Raw genomic sequence first — 21,130 nt, 5'->3', positions numbered from 1 at the left:
GTATTTTTTCAAAGATGCTGTTGGACGCAACGTTACGGTGAATGGCGATCGCTATCGTTCGATGCTAACAAACTTTTTGTTGCCAAAAATGGAAGAACTGAACTTGGTTGACATGTGGTTTCAACAAGATGGCGCTACATGCCACACAGCTCGCGATTCTATGGCCATTTTGAGGGAAAACTTCGGAGAACAATTCATCTCAAGAAATGGACCGGTAAGTTGGCCACCAAGATCATGCGATTTGACGCCTTTAGACTATTTTTTGTGGGGCTACGTCAAGTCTAAAGTCTACAGAAATAAGCCAGCAACTATTCCAGCTTTGGGAGACAACATTTCCGAAGAAATTCGGGCTATTCCGGCCGAAATGCTCGAAAAAATTGCCCAAAATTGGACTTTCCGAATGGACCACCTAAGACGCAGCCGCGGTCAACATTTAAATGAAATTATCTTCAAAAAGTAAATGTCATGGACCAATCTAACGTTTCAAATAAAGAACCGATGAGATTTTGCAAATTTTATGCGTTTTTTTTAAAAAAAAAGTTATCAAGCTCTTAACAAATCACCCTTTATATAGAAATACTGATGACAATTGCGGCGCTTCACTATTGTATAAACAAAAGCCAAATTACTGGAGATTAGTTGTTTTCAAGTTTTACACTATCGTGGTTACGGCAAAAAAATGCAGCCACCAAGTAAGCAAGTTGTTCGTTACATTCAAAAAATAATAAAACCGTTTTCACACACAACGCCGTTGAAAGGCGAGACCAGACGTCGTTGTAGAATGAGAATGCAAAGGAGAACAAATAACAAAATTTTATGGAACTATAGCACACGGACCATGTGAAGAAGAGGAACACACAACAAACACTAAAAACCAAGTACCAAGCAATAAAGACTAGCCAGTCAGCCAAATGAATTGTCGTCGTCGTCGTTGTCGATTGTTGTCTACACGAAACGAAAGTTAAATACAAAGTGAATTGTATGCAACAGACTGGGGGACACAGTCAAGCCGCCAACACACCAACAGCAACAACAAACTTACACGCAACTTGTTTTATTTCATTTTTTGTGATTTGTCTTTGCTGCTATTTATTCGTACTCACAGAACAGAGTAAATACTCTCATCATTACGATGTCTACAACAATGCTGCTACTAATACAATCCCATCAACATCATTGGCCCCACTAATACAGCAGGCATCATCATTCAACCAACAACAAAGTCTCGTCATTGCCATCATTATCATCGACATCATCATGTAGAAGCAATTCGCATCATAATAATGGAAATACAAAAATAATGATAATGATATTTTTCCAGTGCGAAGATGACACACTCTCACAAACACAACTAAATGTTTTGCGATTTTGAGGGAGTATGACTAAAAGGAGGGGGACATTGTTGAAGAGCTAAACGCCTCAGTAGTGTAATACAAGTTTATACACCATGCCGCCAATGCATTTCTTTGCATATGACTGTGCAAATATTACTGCTATAGTATGTGTGAGCAAAAGTTAGAATTCTCTGAGCGATCACTTTTATTGAATTGAGGAAAATTAAACATTTGTTTACTTTTCCTTCTTATGTACTATATATGAAACACTGGGTTCGAAAATTTATAGTTGCAAATTTATAAATATAAATTTATACACGGCCCCCTATTGCTTTGGGATTTGGAGGTATTGAGAAACGCGTTCTAGTAAAATCTTGTACATGTAGCAACAAGTAGTAAGTAAATGAACGCAACTATTATTTTCGAAAAGCAATGTCCCAAATGTTTCAAATCAAGTTAAATGTTCAATCAAAAAATCAAAGTTAAATGAAAGAACCCCCAATGAAATGTATATTAATAAACGTATATTGTTGTTTACATCACAATTCTCATGATTTGGAGTAAAGTTCAAAATATTTCAGTAATAAGGTCAGTATTAAGATCGCATTATCGCTCTAAAATTGCTATTTTCACGGTTACTTTTCTTTATAATTCATTTTAAAGGAAATAAACTTTTTCAATTTTTGCTTTGGCTCTTTCCCCCATCAAGTTAAAACAAAAATTTGAAAAAAACTATAGTTTTATTCTGTTTTTAAATTTTTTTATTTTCGATTTTAACGGCAAAACTCGAACTTTACATTACATTTTCTATGCTACAAACCCCCTGTGTAGAAATAGAGCACTTGTTGCATGATAAAAAAACTCAAAGAACCTGAATAGTGAGTATTAGAGAAATGAGAGAATTTTCAAAATAGAAAAGCGTCTTGTATATTAGAGAGAAAGAGCTAATATTTAGTTGCCTATAGATATGAGAGTCAAGTCAAACTTAACAGGTGGGTTTAATTAATACACACTCTCGCATACATACATAATGAAACGAGCATGAATGTCCCACAAACAAATAATGAAAAAAGTGAAAAAATAATAAATAAAAAAATTAAATGTATAATGTACGTATAAACTTTTAGATCAATTAAAGAGACAATATGACAAATTACTATACATATAATAATGTGTGATTAATAGATATACCATATGTATAAGGTTATATAAGTTCAAGAAGCTTTAGAAGACAACTAGAATATAAACACCAGCACTTCTCTCCTAATACTGAGTTGCTCAGATGGTGCGTTTAACACTTGCTTTATTCTAAAGATAAATTCTAAGAATTTAAAAAATTCCAACAAATCGTGACTGTGGAATCTTAGAATGAGGTTAAATTCATGAGGGGGTTATAGACCGTCACTCAGGTGTTATGAGTCTCCATATTACAAAAAGTAAAAGCTCTTTTAGTCATCCATACATTAGTCAGAATCTACCGCGGAGATTTATAAGAAATATTTTTGGGTGTGTGTTTTCTTTTTTATTACTTGTATTTGTTGGTTGTTTTTTGCTAGACAGTGATGCTGTATAAATGCTCTCTTACCTTGGCCTGGGATATTTCAAAGTGAAAACTGGTTTTCAGAGGGCCCAACAACAGAATTAATGGAACCTTGATCAATCCACGAGAGGAAAACATAATCTCAAAACAATACACATGGAATGGAAAAAGTGAAATATAAAATTGGCGGTGTCTTGTGCAGGAACGAAAAATGAAGTGAAAACTTTTAAAGATTGAAGAAAAAGAGGAACATCGAGAATATGATCGATTTTATATACGGATCAAACACTAAACTTTAATCAAGAGGACTATATAAAAAGGGGCCAAAATTCTACCAAATCCCGTGATTGGCCTGATTATCCTGATTGGTAATTTTAGACAGATTTGATTGGAAGTTTTGTTTTTGCCGCGTATTGAAGCTAGAGTGTCAGTGGATTCTAGATAAATGCACAATATCACTTGCAGCTGTTTCAAATTGTTTTTGGATGCTGCGAACGATTGCTTCTCTAGTTCAAATCAAACTTACAAATGCCTTGAAAACGGCTACCAAGCATGATCCCACAATCTCGCGTCGGTAGGCCCCCTTTTGAAGGTGCGCGAGATAGCTAATACGTATGCATTTTTAAAGCATCGCGTGTAAAACTCGCCCGAAGCAGGTTGTTTTTGGTGAAGCCGATGTTCGGCAAAAAAAAAACAATCAGCCGAAGCCGATGTTCAACAAAAAAAAGAAAAACAATAATCAGCCGAAGCCGATGTTCGGCAAAAAACAACAATAATTGGCCGAAACCTATAAGTTTAGAGTGTTTTACTTCTATATTAATGTATTTTATTGAACAAAGTCATTAAAAGACAATAAAAATCAAATCAGTCCAGGCATAATAATAATCGTTTAGAACTTACAGACTTTATAGTATTCAAAATTCAGTAGTTTTTATATTAAATATTTTATTGCCGCTGCTCTTAAATATTGAAAAGGAGAACTCTTCCTAGGTAGCATAGTAGGCTCCACGGTTAGGGTAGGTGGCAGCCCGTTGTATCAGGCTCACTTAGACTATTCAGTCCATTGTGATATCACAGTGCTGCACTTCTCTCACTGAGTGCTGCCCGATTCCATGTTAAGCTCGATGACAAGGGACCTCCTCTTTAAAGCCGAGTCCGAACGGCGTTCCACATTGCAGTGAAACCACCTAGAGAAGCTTTGAAACACTCAGAAATGTTACCAGCATTACTGAGGTGAGATAATACACCGCTGAAAATTTTTTTGGTGCTCGGTCGAAGCAGGAATCGAACCCACGACCTTGTGTATGCAAGCCGGGCATGCTAACAATTGCACCACGGTGGCTTCATAGTATATGAATTCATTCATGTCATTCAAATGACATAGAAGATTTGGCGTCATAGCGTGAACGTAGTATAATAATGTCACTCTTTTAGTAATACTGCTGAATAGGAATATTTTTAAACTAAAAAACAGTTGAATTTATTTTTAAATAAACGAAAAGCTTTTGAAATAAGTTATATGTTAAAAGCTGTGGCTGCAGTTAATCGGCCTCTTGACGCCGAAGACCAAAATTTTGCCTGGGTTTTTCTGCGTTTTTCCATCACTTTCGACGAAGAATAGATCTGGTAAGAACCAAACCAATGGACTGCACTCGACGAATATACTGCGCACCCGGCAAAGACTGTCTCGAAAAGTCGATGCAGAAGGGTAAAACCATCACAAGTTCTACCGTGACGAATTATGAGGCCATGATAACGAAACGTCTTCCACAACCCATCAAATTGAAATTCGAACTGCTGCCGTACGTATCGTATTCTCATGTTTTTTTTTACCGCGCAGCTTCTTTTTGGCCCCAGTATTTCGGCGTAAAATGAAACTATATTCAAAAATTTGCTTTTTTCTACGAAAGTTTTTATAGAGAAAATACAAACCATTCTTTTAAAAGTCTTCAGATCACTCTAGGTATTGTATTGATTAGAGGTCTGCATCGAATAACTTTTCACTACATGTATGCAATTCGCTGTCGAATATAGTACATACACTGTCTTTCTCTCAGAGCGCAAGTAGTGAAGTGAAGAGAACACTTGCTTGTCAAATACCACCAAGTACTTATCCGAAACAATATGTGTTCCGAAAAAAAGGAACAATAAAAATTTAAGTACTTGAGAAAAAGTACAACATGGATTCTCTTTACTTCACGTGGTACCACAAGTATTTCTCAGTTATGTGCGAAGCAAAACTTTCCATTATTATTAATCATAGATATGTATGTATATCACATATTTCATATATTTATGTATGTCACACACTTACCTTAACGTTTGCCGTTCTTTATAATAAACCAAAACATATATTATGGAGATTAACTGTTTTTTTGTATTTCTGAAACTGCACTTGGTACATGGAGTACTCTATGAAGTTTTGTTCTCGCAACATACTCGACGTGATCACTCTGAGTACACTTCAATAAGAGAGAAAGAGGAATATGTGTTTGTTGGTAGTGAAGACATCAGAGTAGCAACAAGAAGTTACTCGTGGCTTTTGGTGTTCATCAAAATGTGTACCAATAGTTTTGCGACTCTTTCAAATAGATGTACTCATGTAGCAAGTACACGTGTACTCTGCATTTACAACTGGAATTGTGCAGACCTCTAGTATTGATAATTAAAAAGTCGACTTTTTCTAAATTTGATTTACGGTTTGTTTTCATGATTTGAAAGTTTACTTTCGTATTTACGATTTTTACAAATGTGGGTTTACGATAATTAAAAAATCGGCTTTCAGCGTTGCAACTTTACAAAAGTGGGTTTACGATAATTAAAAAATCGACTTTCAGCGTTGCAACTTTAGAATTTTTGATGTGTTATGGGCATAAAGAATCTACATCACATTCTCCATTCGAACACAAAGTTCCTTACAGACTATGCAATTATTTTCAAGACATATTATTTATATATAAAATAATACTTCATGGTTGGCTATATCATTGTACTATTTTTTTAAATATATAATCTCCAACATAGTTACAAAATCATCCAAGAATCCAAACAAATCTATAATTGAATTAAAAATTGTATTAAATTCTATTAAAGCCCTTGTTGTTAGATTTTCCGAATTATTCCGTTCAACTTCGAGTCATTAGTATAAGATTTTATTAGATTTTTCAAACGTCGAATTTGTCTACGGTTAAAAAAACTTGACTTAAAAAAATTTATTACTCTAAAAATTGGATGTTGCTTTTGAATCCCCTAGACAAATCCCCATTTCTGAAACCCGCAAAGAGTAACAAAATTTCCTATTTTTGTTAATTAATATAAATAAATAGTTATAATTCAGTATATCCTCAAAACTACTCATCGCAAAGCGAAAGAAGTGAAATCCATGTAGACATCTTTATAAATTACATCACACACCCTTTCTTCATTCATAGGAATTTCATTTTAACGCTCAAGATCTTGTTTGATATCTACCATATCTTTATCTCTCTGCTACAGCTAGTAGTAATAAATTTCCAAACGATATATCTTATTCTCTCTCTCACCCTCTTCCCATAATTAATATTTGTTTTCATGTATTGTAGCTTAATGTAATGTCAACATAATCATTAAGAGAACGACAACGACAACATTGTCATTATTAACACCTGAAAATTTAGGCGGTGGCCATCGACATAAAACTATGGATGATAAATTATTTTCTAAAGTGGAATCGGCTGTTATATCTATATGTGTGTTTATACATATGTATGTATGTGCTTGTCGTCTCTGTGTATGTATGTGATGATGAGATTAGATGGTACAGGTGATCTATTGTTTAAACAACTTGTATTCAACTATGAATTGCGTTAGGAAAAAGCAAAACTATGGGCTTTCTGGCAATGATTTTTAGTTCTGATATATAATACGGCTTTTAAAATTCCAATCATCCATCATCTGGTGAACAAGTCTTTTACTGTAATAAGTGACCATGTTTAATTTTTTTTGTAATATTTTAAATTTTTATCAAACTCTATGTGTTTCTAAATGCTTTAATGTTGTGTTTCATTTGATTTGAAATGGGGAAAAGCACAGATTCGTATTAATACAGATGCTTTGATGTCATTATGGAAATAATCATCCAGGTCTACTACCGTTGACAATTAGCCAAAGGCTAGGTTAGGTTAGGCATAGTGGCAGCGGGATATTTCAGACTTACCACAAGTGATGAACTTCTCTCTTATCAATGAGTGCTGCGCGACTCTATGTTAAGCTCACTGACAAGGGACCTCCTCGTTATAAGCAAGTCCGAACGGCGTTTCACATAACGTGAAACCACATTTAGAGAAGTTTGATACACTCACAAATGCCACCAGCAATACTGAGAGGGTATAACATAAACAAATTTTTGGTGCCTGATCGAAACTGGGATCGAACCCACGACTCTTTGTATGCAAGGTTGGCAAGCTAATCATTGCACCATGGTGGCTTTGACGGGAGGCTAACTAAAATTCCCTTAAGGGCAACGGATATATTGAGGAATGATAAATTTTACGAGCGCTATAAGAGGACATTTGACATGTGGTCAGATAATGTGATTAAAAATGGCATGGGAAGTTACAATACAACTAAAAAAGAATATCCACTGCCAAACGATTGCTGGTCGCCCAGATCGGTAGTTAGACCTTCAGAAACTACATTAACAATATATTTAGTTGAAAGCAGCGGCGTACGATACAACCAATACTGTGGATAAAACACTTCTTATTACTACCGAAGCTCGTCTAAAAACATTTTTTAATCCTTCATCACCAGTAACAACCATCTAGGCCGCGCTTGATATGTGACCTCTCCCGAAATTCATAATGGTGGGAATGTTGCACGTGTCATAATCTGAGTGCTTAACCCCAAAGTTCTGCATCTGGTATTACGGTATTTCTTAGAAGCCTTGGACGAAAATCATTGGTGACAAACAAAACATTGGTATTGTAACAAGAATTAAGAAGTCGACTTCAGATTTGACCAAATTAAAAAAAATCGATTCCTCTACTTTTTTCAAAATTTTGAGAAGTCGTCTTTCGACAATTCGTTTTTTTCAAATTTAAAAATGTTGGTTTTTTTGAGCCCATTGAGAATTTTTCGTCGCGACTTTCGACTCTTTTACGATTTTTTAGCATAAAAGGAATTTGAATAGAATAGAAGATGGTGACATTTATGTGTTTCAAAGCTTCTCGATGTGGTTGTACCGTTATGTGAAACGTCTCGGCTAGAAAAAAAGAGATCCATTGCCGTTAGGCTAACCATAAAATTGGCAGCACTCATTGAAGTTCACAACATGTGTGTTGTGGTATAAACCTGCAATCGGTATACTTGCTATTTATGATTCAATATAGGAGCCTTTGAAATAATAACTTTGATGTAAACCTAAATAGGCTTTGAATTTTTCTTTACGTGTATACTAGTCTTTTTAAAACCTTCACAAATATAACTTGAAATATTTTATACAAATTAAATCGTCTGTCGTGTGGCTATTTTAAATACAAGAATGTGGGATCACAAGGATCTGAATAGTCTAAGACCGTATAAAACTAGTGTTACGCTACTTTTCCCCCCATTGCAAATTCATAATATTTTTTGAAAAAAACCTTGACAAAGTCATTCATATTTTGCAAACAATTTGTAAAATTGTGCACTTTTTATTGCAATCGAAATCTATTAGTCGATTCTGATCACTATGAAATCATTAAAATTCGATTAGTCGATTCTAATCACTATGAAAAGTTGTTTTTGACTCGATATTCAAAAAACATGAAATTCGATTATTCGATTTTGAAAGTTACCATAAATTGACTTGTTTCACAAAAATTCGTTTAGTCGAAAAGACAATTTTCCCTAGCAAAGCATAGTTCTTTATGAAGGCCTCATAGTTGCTAATGGGATCCCTTGTCTATGCCCAAATCCTATCAGTCAAAGCTGTCAGGATATTTTCTTCTCACAAAATGCAAGGCAACAAGTTCCGCACGTTTAGTAATGAGGTACAGGCTATCAAACGGTAGAGAGAAGATGGTTCACTTCTTTAATACAAGACACGAATAGGATTGCTGGCGATTTGATCCTCGCCTCAAATATTCCGAAGTTCCATCTTGTAATAATAAATATAACTTTGCTTTTAGGTATGCCTTCTTTGTTCCACCTTGATGGAAACTTTTCCGATATCTGATATCGGTGTGATATATGGTGTCTCTACCACATTTCATGCTAAAAATATTTAACACTTTAATTTCGAAGCCCGCCTTGGATGGTCTTCATTAAAATGGGTCTTCATAAAATGGAAAGTACAACTCTCCTGAAGACAACAAATTTGTTAGGTTAGGTGGCAGCCCGATGTATCAGGCTCACTTAGACTATTCAGTCCATTGTGATACCATATTGGTGAACTTCTCTCTTACCACTAGGTTAGGTTAAAGTGGCAGCCCGATTAAGATTCAGGCTCACTTAGACTATTCAGTTCATTGTGATAATGGACCACTTACCACTAAGTGCTGCCCGATTCCATGTTAAGCTCAATGACAAGGGACCTCCTTTTTATAGCCGAGTCCGAACGGCGTTCCAAATTGCACTGAAACCACTTAGAGAAGCTTTGAAACCCTCAGAAATGTCACCAGCATTACTGAGGTGGGATAATCCACCGCTGAAAAAATTTTTGGTGTTCGGTCGAAGCAGGAATCGAACCCACGACCTTGTATATGCAAGGCGGGCATGCTAACCATTGCACCACGGTGGCTCCCCAAACAAATTTGGTTAGAAGAAAACAAAAAAAAAATTTAGAGACGCTTTACAGCAAGTACTGGGTTTTGACATATACTTTGCGTGATGAACACTGAATAATTCATCAGTTTCCAAAAAACTGGCCATATTTGCGAATAATAAAATATTAATATTGTTCGAAGTAACTATCTTTTCATGATAAAGTTCTATTGTAGATTAGTGTATATCAAGATTGAACTCCTTTTGTTTTTCTATAAGAAATCAATAATTAATGATACGCGATATGACAGGCCATTGGAAATACTCAACAACTAAAGAGATGATAAGCCAAGGCGAAGTAGCAAACCATATGTAAACCTCAATCTAAAGAAGTCCAATTAAAGAGAAACGGGAAGAAAATTCCACCCCGAGATAAAACTCACAAAAAAATCCAAGCAGTCTTTTTCTTTTTTTAAATTGTAACTATGAATGATCAACTGTTAAATTTGATATCCCATATCGGCATAACCACATTATAAAATATAATCATAAGCTTCCACCACAAGATGATGAAGATTTTATTAACTATCGTGTTGCTTCATCACCCATACTATCGCCACTATACAAATTACCAAAAAGAATTGCAAAAGAAAGTACATCAACACAAACGCCATTAGCTATGAAGAAACTACAAAGGAGACACAACAAAATGAAAACCAGACAAGACAACAAAGGAAAATTCCTTATTGGAAAAAAGGAAAATACAAACATATGCAATACAGGAAGCAAAGGCAGGAAGCAGCTGAAACAAAAACACGCTAAAAAATAACATGTGGTATCCGATTAAGAGAGAGAGAGAGGGGGTGAGGGGTTACAATGGATATTGAGAGTTCATTGGGATTTTGTTTTTCTTATTATTATTGATTCATGATAGCACATGAAATTCCAAAGATTAAAAAATCTACGAGGAATCGTTTTGCTAAATCTTTGATATGTGGTCGGTGGAATTTGAAAATGTTCATATTTTGCGTAAATGTTGATATTAAAATCGAAAATAAATCAGTGAAGATATTATAGAACATCTATGATGCAAGTTTTATTAAAACTTGATGGGGGAATACCCCAAAGAAATTTTTCACAAAGTTTATATTCTTTATAATAGATTATTAGAGAGAAGTAATCGTAAAAAATGGCGATTTTAGCGGCTAAACTCGAACTTAATACCCATCTTACAGTCCAAACAAGAAAGACTTCACGCAAATCAACGAGTTCATCCCCATTCGATATTCTGGTTAAAAAGAAGAGGATTATTTAACACAAAAATTTTAAATTTAAGGCACCGCAGAGTTCAAAAGCCTACCTGAAAGAGCGGCACAACTCTTGAACTGTTTTTAGCAGGAAAGGAATGACGCGAGCTCTATCCTATGAAAGATATTACCATTCGCTGAATCATAAATTTGAAAAATTCTATAACCAACGTCAAGTTTGGATTCATTGAAAATACTGATGAATACCCATATTCTTGGGAATTACAACATATAAGGATTTAATACAATAATGCAAGGGTTTAAGGGGCAGCTATAGTAAGGAATATTGGCGCATTAATAAGTAGGGGAATCCTTTATACCTCTCAGAAATACTTTATACCAACAAAAATTGAAGAACATGGAAAATTCTTTGAAATGGCTCCAAAAAAATTCCATTCAATAAGCTCCCTTCTAAAATTTCTGAAAACGTGCTGCGTTTGTCGTCCATTTAGTTCATTAATTTCTATCCAGATAGAGACACTCTGCGTCTAAGATGCGATGTGTTTAGAAAGATCTGGTAGTAGAGTAAGTTTTGCGGGCAAGCAAACAAGTGATGCAAGCCATGTGGCCCTTTTGTTACATATGGGCTAACGCTGTCCTACGGACGAGAAGTTGAGATGACTAAACACGGAATATCTGCCTTGGGAGGTAGGAATTGTAATAAGAATCAAAAATCGAATTTTGGACCTTTATAAAATTTCGAAAAATTGGAAGGTATCTTTCCTTCGGATTAAACGTGTAACTTCCAACCGCCTCAGCTACAGTGCTCTCATGAAATCTGTTGAGGCTTGTAGGGTATACCAGGGATGGAAAATGCAGTACTTTAGTACTTTTTTCAATATTTTTTTTCACCCAGGTTAGTACCGTGATACCCCCGCGAATGATTTTTTACCTTTTGTGTAGACATTTTTGAGCCGATATCAGATTTATGGTACAATAGTTTTGGACAAAATATTTTAATATTTTTAGAAAGTCGTTAACAAACTTCTAATAGTCTTTTACAAATTTGGCAAAACAGATAAATTCATGCGGAAAGAAAATCTCGATTTTGTTAACGCCATAGTCAAAAACACGATTTTATTGAGAATGTTTAAGTCGAAAAAAAAAACATGCGATTCTATATTACGCTTCCACACGAACACTTTCTAGATAAGAAGTTATCGATCGAGTACTAAAATAATGCGAACCATTGCAGTCACGATCGAAACTTGAGACAAATTTATCACAATTTGATTTTTATAGAATTTTATAGAATTTTGTCAAAATTTTAGTTCCTCGTGTAAAAATTGGAGGATCCAATCCTATCTAATAATATCAAATTTTATCTAATTGGATCTGTTCAGATATTGGTTCAGATATAATTAGATCTGCACAGATATGCTATATATGGCGCTAGATCTGGTTAAATATAATCGCAGATCTCATCATATATAGTGTAATATCTAATTATATCTCCCATATCTAATAATATATGCTTGGATAGACCCATGTATAGCACTATATCTAATAAGATATGGTATATATAACATCATATCTGACTATATATGGGGTTAAATACGGTCCAAAAGGTAAAAATTTTTTTGATGGAGTTCGTTGTTTTTTATTCGCATTGATGTGAATTGCATCCTTTCAAATGTTCGAATTTATTGGACACTTCTATCAAAAGTTATTGTTAATATTAACGCAGTCTGTGACTAAAGTTTTACAAATTTCCAATCCAAAAAGAGCAAACAAATTTGTTCGGTCTAAAGTGGTCTAAGTTCCAAAAAAAAAACTTTTAACTTCTTTTCCTGTAAAATTCACTTTTTAGACTTTTTAGCGTACTTTGGAATAGAGACATCGATATTTTCTAATAAATGGGTTTTATACATTCATGTTTCCATTAAATTCGACAAACCAATTCGGCCTTTAGTGTGAACGACCCATCAGTCTCAACAAACCACACTTGAACCCTCCGAAAAAAGGTTTTACATTGATAGCCGGCTTATGCCGAAATAAATATGTTTGTTTCGAATTTATTTCGGCATAAGCCGGCTATCAATGTAAAACCTTTTTTCGGAGGGTTCAAGTGTGGTTTTTGTTGGGTTTAATAAACTGCCTGAATTTATTCTGATAATTGGTTGATAGTTTTGCTGCAAGTAGAGGATGCTGATGAGGAATGTGGTAATTCCGAAACGTGCGTCCATCCATGGTCGGTTATTTTCCTCTGTTGGTTAAGCTACACTTGTAGTTTAGTCAATGTATGGTTTTAAGCTGCAATAAAAACAACATCAAAATTTTATTTCTATAGAAAATTTTGTCAAAATTTTATTTCTATAGAAAATTTTGTCAAAATTTTATTTCTATAGAAAATTTTGTTAAATTTGTATTTCTATAGAACATTTTGTAAAAATTTTATTTCTATAGAAAATTTTGTAAAATTTTTTTTTCTATAGACAATTTTGTCAAAGTTTTATTTCTATAGAAAATTTTGTCAAAATTTTATTTCTATAGAAAATTTTGTAAAAATTTCTATAGAAAATTTTGTCGAAATTTTATTTCTATAGAAAATTTTGTCAAAATTTTATTTCTATAGAAAAATTTGTCAAAATGTTATTTCTATAGAAAAATTTGTCAAAATGTTATTTCTATAGAAAATTTTGGCAAAATTATATTTCTATAGAAAATTTTGGCAAAAATATATTTCTGTTGCAAATTTTGCCAAAATTATATATCTGTAGAAAATTTTGTCAACATTTTGTTTCTATAGAAAATTTTCCCAAAATTTTATTTCTATAGAAAATTTTCTCAAAATTTTATTTCTATCGAAAATGTTGGCAAAATTAAATTTATGTAGCAAATTTTTATTTCTATAGAAAAATTTGTCAAAATGTTATTTCTATAGAAAATTTTGTAAAAAATTTATTTCTATAGAAAATTTTGTAAAAAAATTGTGTTTATTTATCTACAGGAAATTTATGAAGTATCATGAATTCTACCAAACAGTAGAATTCTACCAACTGTGGCAACCGTGATTACAATATTACGGTAGTCTTTGTAAGCAGATATACAACTAAAAAAATTAAAATTGAAGATTTTACAAACAAAATTTTGCTTTCTGAAAAATGCAGTCTAATGGAGCTCTTGACAATAATCTTCGAATGCAATTTTTGTTGAAATTTAGTTCAAAGTACTTTTTCGTTAAAAAAATACCTTTTTTGCACTTTCATCCCTGGGGTATACTGCCTAATAAAGAGGATCTTTTTTTAACGCTGGATTACGTTCTAGAAAACGAAGGCAACGGGTGACAGCCCCATTGGTCCGAGTTTCAGAACGAAATATGAGTTAAATTGGCCTTTAAAAACAAATATTCAGGTATGGAGCTCTGAGTCCTATCAACACTACATACTTTCTTTAGTAAAATGCAAAGGAAATGCACTGCCGAAGAGCAAGGTTATCTAATGTATCAAATGCAAAAAGAACAAATTAATAAATAACCAATATTTGGAGTGCATTACTTTACAAACACGTTTTGTGTAAACTCCGTGGGCTTGTATGTGTGCTTATTAGTGAATAAAAATAAATAAAATAATAAACCTTAATAATAACAAAAAGTAGCGTGCAACAAATGCTACTTCCTACGATATCGTTTATATCAAGCGTTTAAATGAAAAGTAATCTAGTTCATATATTCCGCAAAGATATTTTGAGCATACCATGTGTCTATCCCATTCATGAACCTATCACACGTTTTCCTATATTGATTCAAAGACTCAGAATATGATGATGAATTTCAATGAATGTATGTTCATATCATGTATTTCACAACTGGATATCTCTATGATGGTCATAACACAATAGTCAATGATTCAGAGGGATCACGTGAAAAAGGAAATGTGCAATGTCAGAAAAATGTAGCCAAAACCAACAACACAACAAGATATAATTCGAACTAAAACACAGCTGTTGCCAAAAGGTGGTGGATTATGGAGGTATTGGTAGAAGTCACGTTCCAATTTGAATAGAGAACTTCATCAACTCGGAAGGAGTTTTTAGACAAAAATTACTCATAGATATAACATTTTTCCTTTGCATTGCCAATTAAATTAAAGGTTATTACTATTTAACTTTTATTGGTATTGAAAAAAAAAATCCTGCGAGAAAATGTCATTGACTCTTACAAAAGGGGTTAATTATTCATGAGCATGCATTTATCTTTTTTTTCTACCAATGTGGCATCACTCTTTACCGCCATAAATTTCAATTATTTTTCTTGTCGTCTCACCAACTCTCTCTTTGTTATGTAGTGTTGCCAACACTAGTATTTTTCACGAATTTGGGTATTGAGTTCACAAATATAAATGTTAATTATAATTTAAAGAAAATAATGCAAAGTATGAAATTCTGTTTAGAATTTAAACCAATACTCTGTCCCTGTAAATCGTATGAAACCCCAATCGAAAGGAAAACTGTCAATCGAGTTCGAAATCTTCTCGATGAGATAGGGGAGCCGGGCAAAAAATAAAATTATTTGAACTATTATAATTAATGTATGTGAAATTCTGTAAATTTTGTATTGCATAGTAAACTCAAATGCTTAAAATTAAATGATTCAACCCAAATTTGGCCACCAGTGAAGAAAAAGATTTTGGTGGTATATGGAAATCTTCTCCTTTTTTTGTGGTGCAGGATCGTCGGTTTGTTTTACTGTAAAGTTTTGATGAACATTGTATATGTGAATGACTTGGACACTACTCATACAAAGGAATTCGATCTAAGCATGTCCGTCCGTCTGTGAAAATCACGCTAACTTCCGAACGAAACAAGCTATCGACTTGAAACTTGGCACAAGTAATTGTTATTGATGTAGGTCGGATGGTATTGCAATATAAACGGACCTCCAGATTTGGCTTGCGGAGCCTCTAAGAGAAGCAAATTTCATTCGAGCCGGTTGAAAGTTGGTACATGGTGTTGGTATATGGTCTCTAACAACCATGCAAAAATTGGTCCACATCGGTTCATAATTATATATGGCCCCCATATAAATCGATCCCCAGATTTGGCTTGCAGAGCTTCAAAGAGAAGCAAATTTCATCCGATCTGGCTGAAATTTTGGTACATGGTGTTGGTATATGGTCTCTAACAACCATGCAAAAATTGATCCACATCGGTCCATAATTATATATAGCCCCCATATAAACCGATCCCAATATTTGTTTTGCGGAGCCTCAAAGAGAGGCAAATTTCATTCGATCCGGTTGAAATTTGGTACATGATGTTGGTATATGGTATCTAATAGAGGTCTGCACAATTCCATTTGTAAATGCAGAGTACACGTGTACTTGCTACATGAGTACATCTATTTGAGAGATTCGCAAAACAATTGGTACACATTTTGATGAACACCAAAAGCCACGAGTAACTTCTTGTTGCTACTCTGATGACTTCACTACCAACAAACACATATTCCTCTTTCTCTCTTATTGAAGTGTACTCAGAGTGATCACGTCGAGTATGTTGCGAGAACAAAACTTCATAGAGTACTACATGTACCACATGCAGTTTCAGAAATACAAAAAAACAGTTAGTCTCCATAATATATGTTTTGGTTTGTTATAAAGAGGGGCAAACGTTAAGGTAAGTGTGTGACATACATAAATATATGAAATATGTGATATACATACATATCTATGATTAAGAATAATGGAAAGTTTTGCTTCGCACATACTGAGAAATACTTGTGGTACCACGTGAAGTGAAGAGAATCCATGTTGTACTTTTTCTCAAGTACTTACATTTTTATTGTTCCTTTTTTTCGGAACACATATTGTTTCGGATAAGTACTTGGTGGTATTTGACAAGCAAGTGTTCTCTTCACTTCACTACTTGCGCTCTGAGAGAAAGACAGAGTATGTACTATATTCGACAGCGAATTGCATACATGCAGTGAAAAGTTATTCGATGCAGACCTCTAGTATCTAACAACCATACAAAAATTGGTCCATATCGATTCATAATTATATATAGCCCCATATAAACCGATACCCAGATTTGACCTCCAGAGACTCTTGAAGGAGCAAAATTCATCCGATCCGGTTGAAATTTGGTACATTTCGCTTGTGTACGACCGATAACAACCATGCCAAAATTGGACTAACTTACAGTTTAGAAGATGATGTTTAGATGTTTTAAGATACCTTGCCATCGGTCGCAAGTAATTTAATTGTGGATGACCGTCCTTAGTAGAAGTTTCTACGCAATCCATGGTGGAGTGTACATAAGATTCGGCCTGGCCGAATGCTTGTTTAATTTTGGATTGCTAATAAACATTTCATATAGCGTTAGCCCATTTTGAATCCGGCCTTAGAAGTCATTTTTGTGACCCAAAAGGCGGTGAACATCTCTCATATCAATGTGTACTGCCCGATTCTATGTTTAGCTCAATGACAAGGGACATTTTTTAAAGTTTATCTATGAACCGACTATAAAGAAAATATTGGATAACGCAATACGATGTATCAGTACAGGAATGCCCAAGACGTCTCGCATCAACGAAAAATAATTAAATGGAAATGATGTAGGATAAATTCTGCAGTTAAGTTTTGCAATAAGGTCAAAAATACCTAAAGTTAAATGCACCTAACACATAAAGTTGTGCATAAGGTTATATATGTTATAGCTCGCTATGCTCTACGTATCCTATTTGACCTATAGAGTATAACAACCGATTGATTTTTGAAAAAGTCTAACAATTGTGTCAGGTATATTCAACAAAACATTCGCAGATTATTTTACCTCAAATTTCCAACATCCGAAGCGAATGCTGTAGATTGACTGCACACAAAAAATATCACCAAAATGTTTCCAATTAAAATTTTAATTGAATTCTAAAAAATTTGCGATAAAAAATTTAATTGTTCAAAAAATTTGTATTTGAAAAAAAAATCGAACTTAGAAATTAATAGTATCAGTTACATTTTTAATCATTAATTAGTTTTAATTTAATTGATTTTAATCATTTACTTTTTAATTGACGTTGGTTATTGATACAATCATTTCTGTGATTGAAGAAATTTCAATTAAAAATTGGATAAATTATTCTGACGATTGAAGACAAAAAATGTTTTTTTTCTGTGTAGGATTTCCAAAATAGCATAATTTATAGGGACAAATCAGCTGTTTTTGGGGGACTATTCAGTCCAATGTGGTATCACAATGGACTGAATAGTCTAAGTGAGCCTGCCTATATTCATAATAATTTGCTGTAGGTTTACCGAAGAAATTTGAATGGAAATAGTAGTTTTAAAGTTTACGTTAACTTTTATGAATATGGTCTTTATTCTATTACTAGTGACATTAAATATCATTAAAAAAATACAGATATCCCAATGGGACTATTTTTATTATTTTGCTAGTATTTCGCTCTAAATAGGCAAATTTGTAAACAGTTTCGGGTTATTTAACGGACAATGAGATTTTGCCCAAATTATTTGCCCCAGTTGTATTTTTGGGCGATTACTATACTGCGAATTACGATTTTTTGGCGGAAGAAAAGAATTAAAGAAGCATTGGCAACAATGTCGCCGTAAACTTTCGACGTACTCTCATAAAACAATGTCAAAATTGTCAAACTTACAAATCAACATACACACACGTACACCCAAAACACACACATGCATCCATAATTACTCTATACGAGAGGGCGAAAAACGCATCGTAAAAATAGAGACCGGTGGTGGTGGTAGTATGGGAGAAAAAATTGTAAAACAAAAATTGAAATTTAATACTGTACAAGAAAATATATATGCATGTAAAATCAACCGGCATTGAGATACACTGATTATGCCTACAAACATGACTCACTCCAAAGTACATAATAATAGCAATAGTAGTAGTAGTAAGTAGTACAGTGTAGAAATGACAAAATACAAGCAAAATAAGCTCCATAAAAGAGAATTGGGGATAAAAGATTGTACACGCAAAAAAGCAACGTAATTTATGGAGAAGTAGTGTACTAAACTACTCTCACTCGTATGTATTCCCCATTAAAAATTTAGAATTGATTTCAAGTAACGAAGTTTGTTTTAAGAAGTTTACCTACCTTTCAATGACTTTTATAAAATCCTTTTGGTGGTTATTCCAGTTTTTATTCATAGGCGTTTGCAATGGTCACGGCTGCTTCAGCAAGCAATTTAATCCAAACTTGCGTGGTTTTAGCTTCTTCGTTTCACATAAATGCCACACACGTTTATTTATTGTATTTTTCTTGTTTTCTTCGACTTTTAAATGAAGCTGAACGAAAAAAGTAGAGAAATAATTTTGGAATTAAATTTTATGTACTTTTATTTCGTGGAAAATAAAAAAACAAACGTTGAATGACAACGAGCAGAAAGGCGCGTTTCTTTTCTACCACTTGCTTTTGTGGTGGAACTTCGTCTTTTTGTCTGTTGCGTTTTCGAAACTGAACACAACCGAAACGTTTATCGCAAAGCAAATAGATTTTTTTTTAATACAGCTCTTCTGGTATAAACAACTGCTTCACAATAGAAATTGGATTAAGTTTGCGACCACTTCTTTTAATAAATGCAAACACCCATTATAGAATCGTTCATATCTTTATTGAACATCACCATCCCAAATGGAATGATATTTGTATTATCGCTAGTTCAAAGAGTTGATTTTAAATATTTTCACTGTGTCATCGATAATGGAAGATTACACAAAATATCGCGATAAAATGTAATAAAACTATCACAATTTCTTTACTTTGAGTTTAAAAAAATTCGCTAAGCGAAAACGCCAATGGTTGTGTTAAATTTCTGTTGATATTTTTTTTGCACGCACACACATAAGTATAATCACTATTCAATTACACACCAACTTATATGGATGCCTCTTCTTCTTTTTCTTTGTGGTGTACAAAGTTTTTTCTTGTTTGTTTTTCTTTGCAAGTTCTTCAGCAGTTTAGTTTCGTTTTGTTGTTGAATATAATAAACTTTTTATATTACGGTATATTTATCTTGCACAATGTATAAATAAATGACAGAAACTAAGCAAACTCAAATAAAATTAAAAAGAAAACAAATCCGATGTGGACGCAGTGGAAATGACACGACTTTTCACAATTGAGAGAGAGCGTGATATGGGGAAAACGGAATTATGAACGAGTGTTGCCAGTCTACAATATTAGTATTATTAGTCGACCATAAACAATTGTTGCTTCTGGCAATACCAGAAGAGAAAGTTTTGTTTTAACTTGAGAAGCATTGTATGCGTATAGATGTCGTTGTAAGTAATTTGCATTTTTCTGCGTTTGAAAAAGCGATATGAGAATAAATAAATTATCAACTTGAAACATCAACTATTACCATAGACCAAGGAAGGTATAGACATCTCAAGTGAATTCACAGCGCTGTAGTTTGTCTGCACACCGTAGAGGGCTCTTTTACGTCTGTACACCAAATATTGAACCACCAAATATTGAAAAAACATGTAAAATTCCATACACCCATACCTCATTTGTAATGCAAATTGACTGATTTGTACGGTAATTCTCGTTTTCCAAAAAGAAATTGAGTCTCTTGATTGCGCAATTGCAAATAAACAAAACCATGGTGAATTGTCAAGGTATATCTCTATTTTAATTGGTCGATGCTATTACAACTAAAATAAAAGACTGTACAAGGTTCGTTTTTGGAAGAGGTAACCAAAATAATAATAAAGAACGGTCAAAATTATCCTTTACCACATCGCTTCTTAGAATCCCCACCACGTCGAAGACAGTGGTATACGTTATCCAAATCTTATTGGAAAAAACGCCGTCATTATCAAGAAGTTGTACCACGCCAAATAAAATGGTTGTTAGGGTACATTTACCATGCGTCTATTTTAAATCAATAAGGCGTACCCAATGACACTTCCAGCGATGCCAGTGTTTTTATACTTGGACGACAATGTATTTTTGAAAAATATCACATTGTATCATTTTCAGTTTCGGGAATATTTCACCAATAGACTAAACGTACCAATTTTTATGCAGATCGGGTGAAAAATATGCCTTTAGGACGCTCAAAAATTGAAATAAGAGGATCGGCCTAAATGGTGACTATATTTAAATTTGGACTGATATGGTCCAATTCTCGTATGGTTATTTGTGGGTGAATGCCAGCACGGTGCACCAAATTTTATACTGATCGTATATTTTATGCAGAATGACAAATTTTGGTTAGATTTGGTACAGTTATTTC

At 33.7% G+C, this 21,130-nt stretch overlaps 1 protein-coding gene across 6 annotated transcripts in view; it reads right to left on the bottom strand.

The window, feature by feature from the left end:
- The window catches only part of vtd (RAD21 cohesin complex component verthandi), a 55,690-nt gene extending 35,649 nt beyond the window's left edge, over nucleotides 1-20,041 (bottom strand). Inside the window, exons 1-3 of one of the 6 annotated variants that reach the window (XR_012720261.1) lie at nucleotides 19,761-20,041; nucleotides 18,985-19,175; nucleotides 12,680-13,157 (exon numbers count right to left, since the gene is read on the bottom strand). The gene's annotated coding sequence lies outside the window, so the exon portion shown is untranslated. The other 5 variants (XM_075299238.1, XM_075299237.1, XM_075299240.1 and 2 more) reach the window with 5 other exon arrangements.
- Between the last annotated feature and the right edge of the window lie 1,089 nt (nucleotides 20,042-21,130).

This window comes from Haematobia irritans, chromosome 3, assembly GCF_050003625.1.
Source record: "Haematobia irritans isolate KBUSLIRL chromosome 3, ASM5000362v1, whole genome shotgun sequence".
NCBI lineage: Eukaryota > Metazoa > Arthropoda > Insecta > Diptera > Muscidae > Haematobia > Haematobia irritans.
This window is presented reverse-complemented; position numbering and strand designations above follow the sequence as displayed.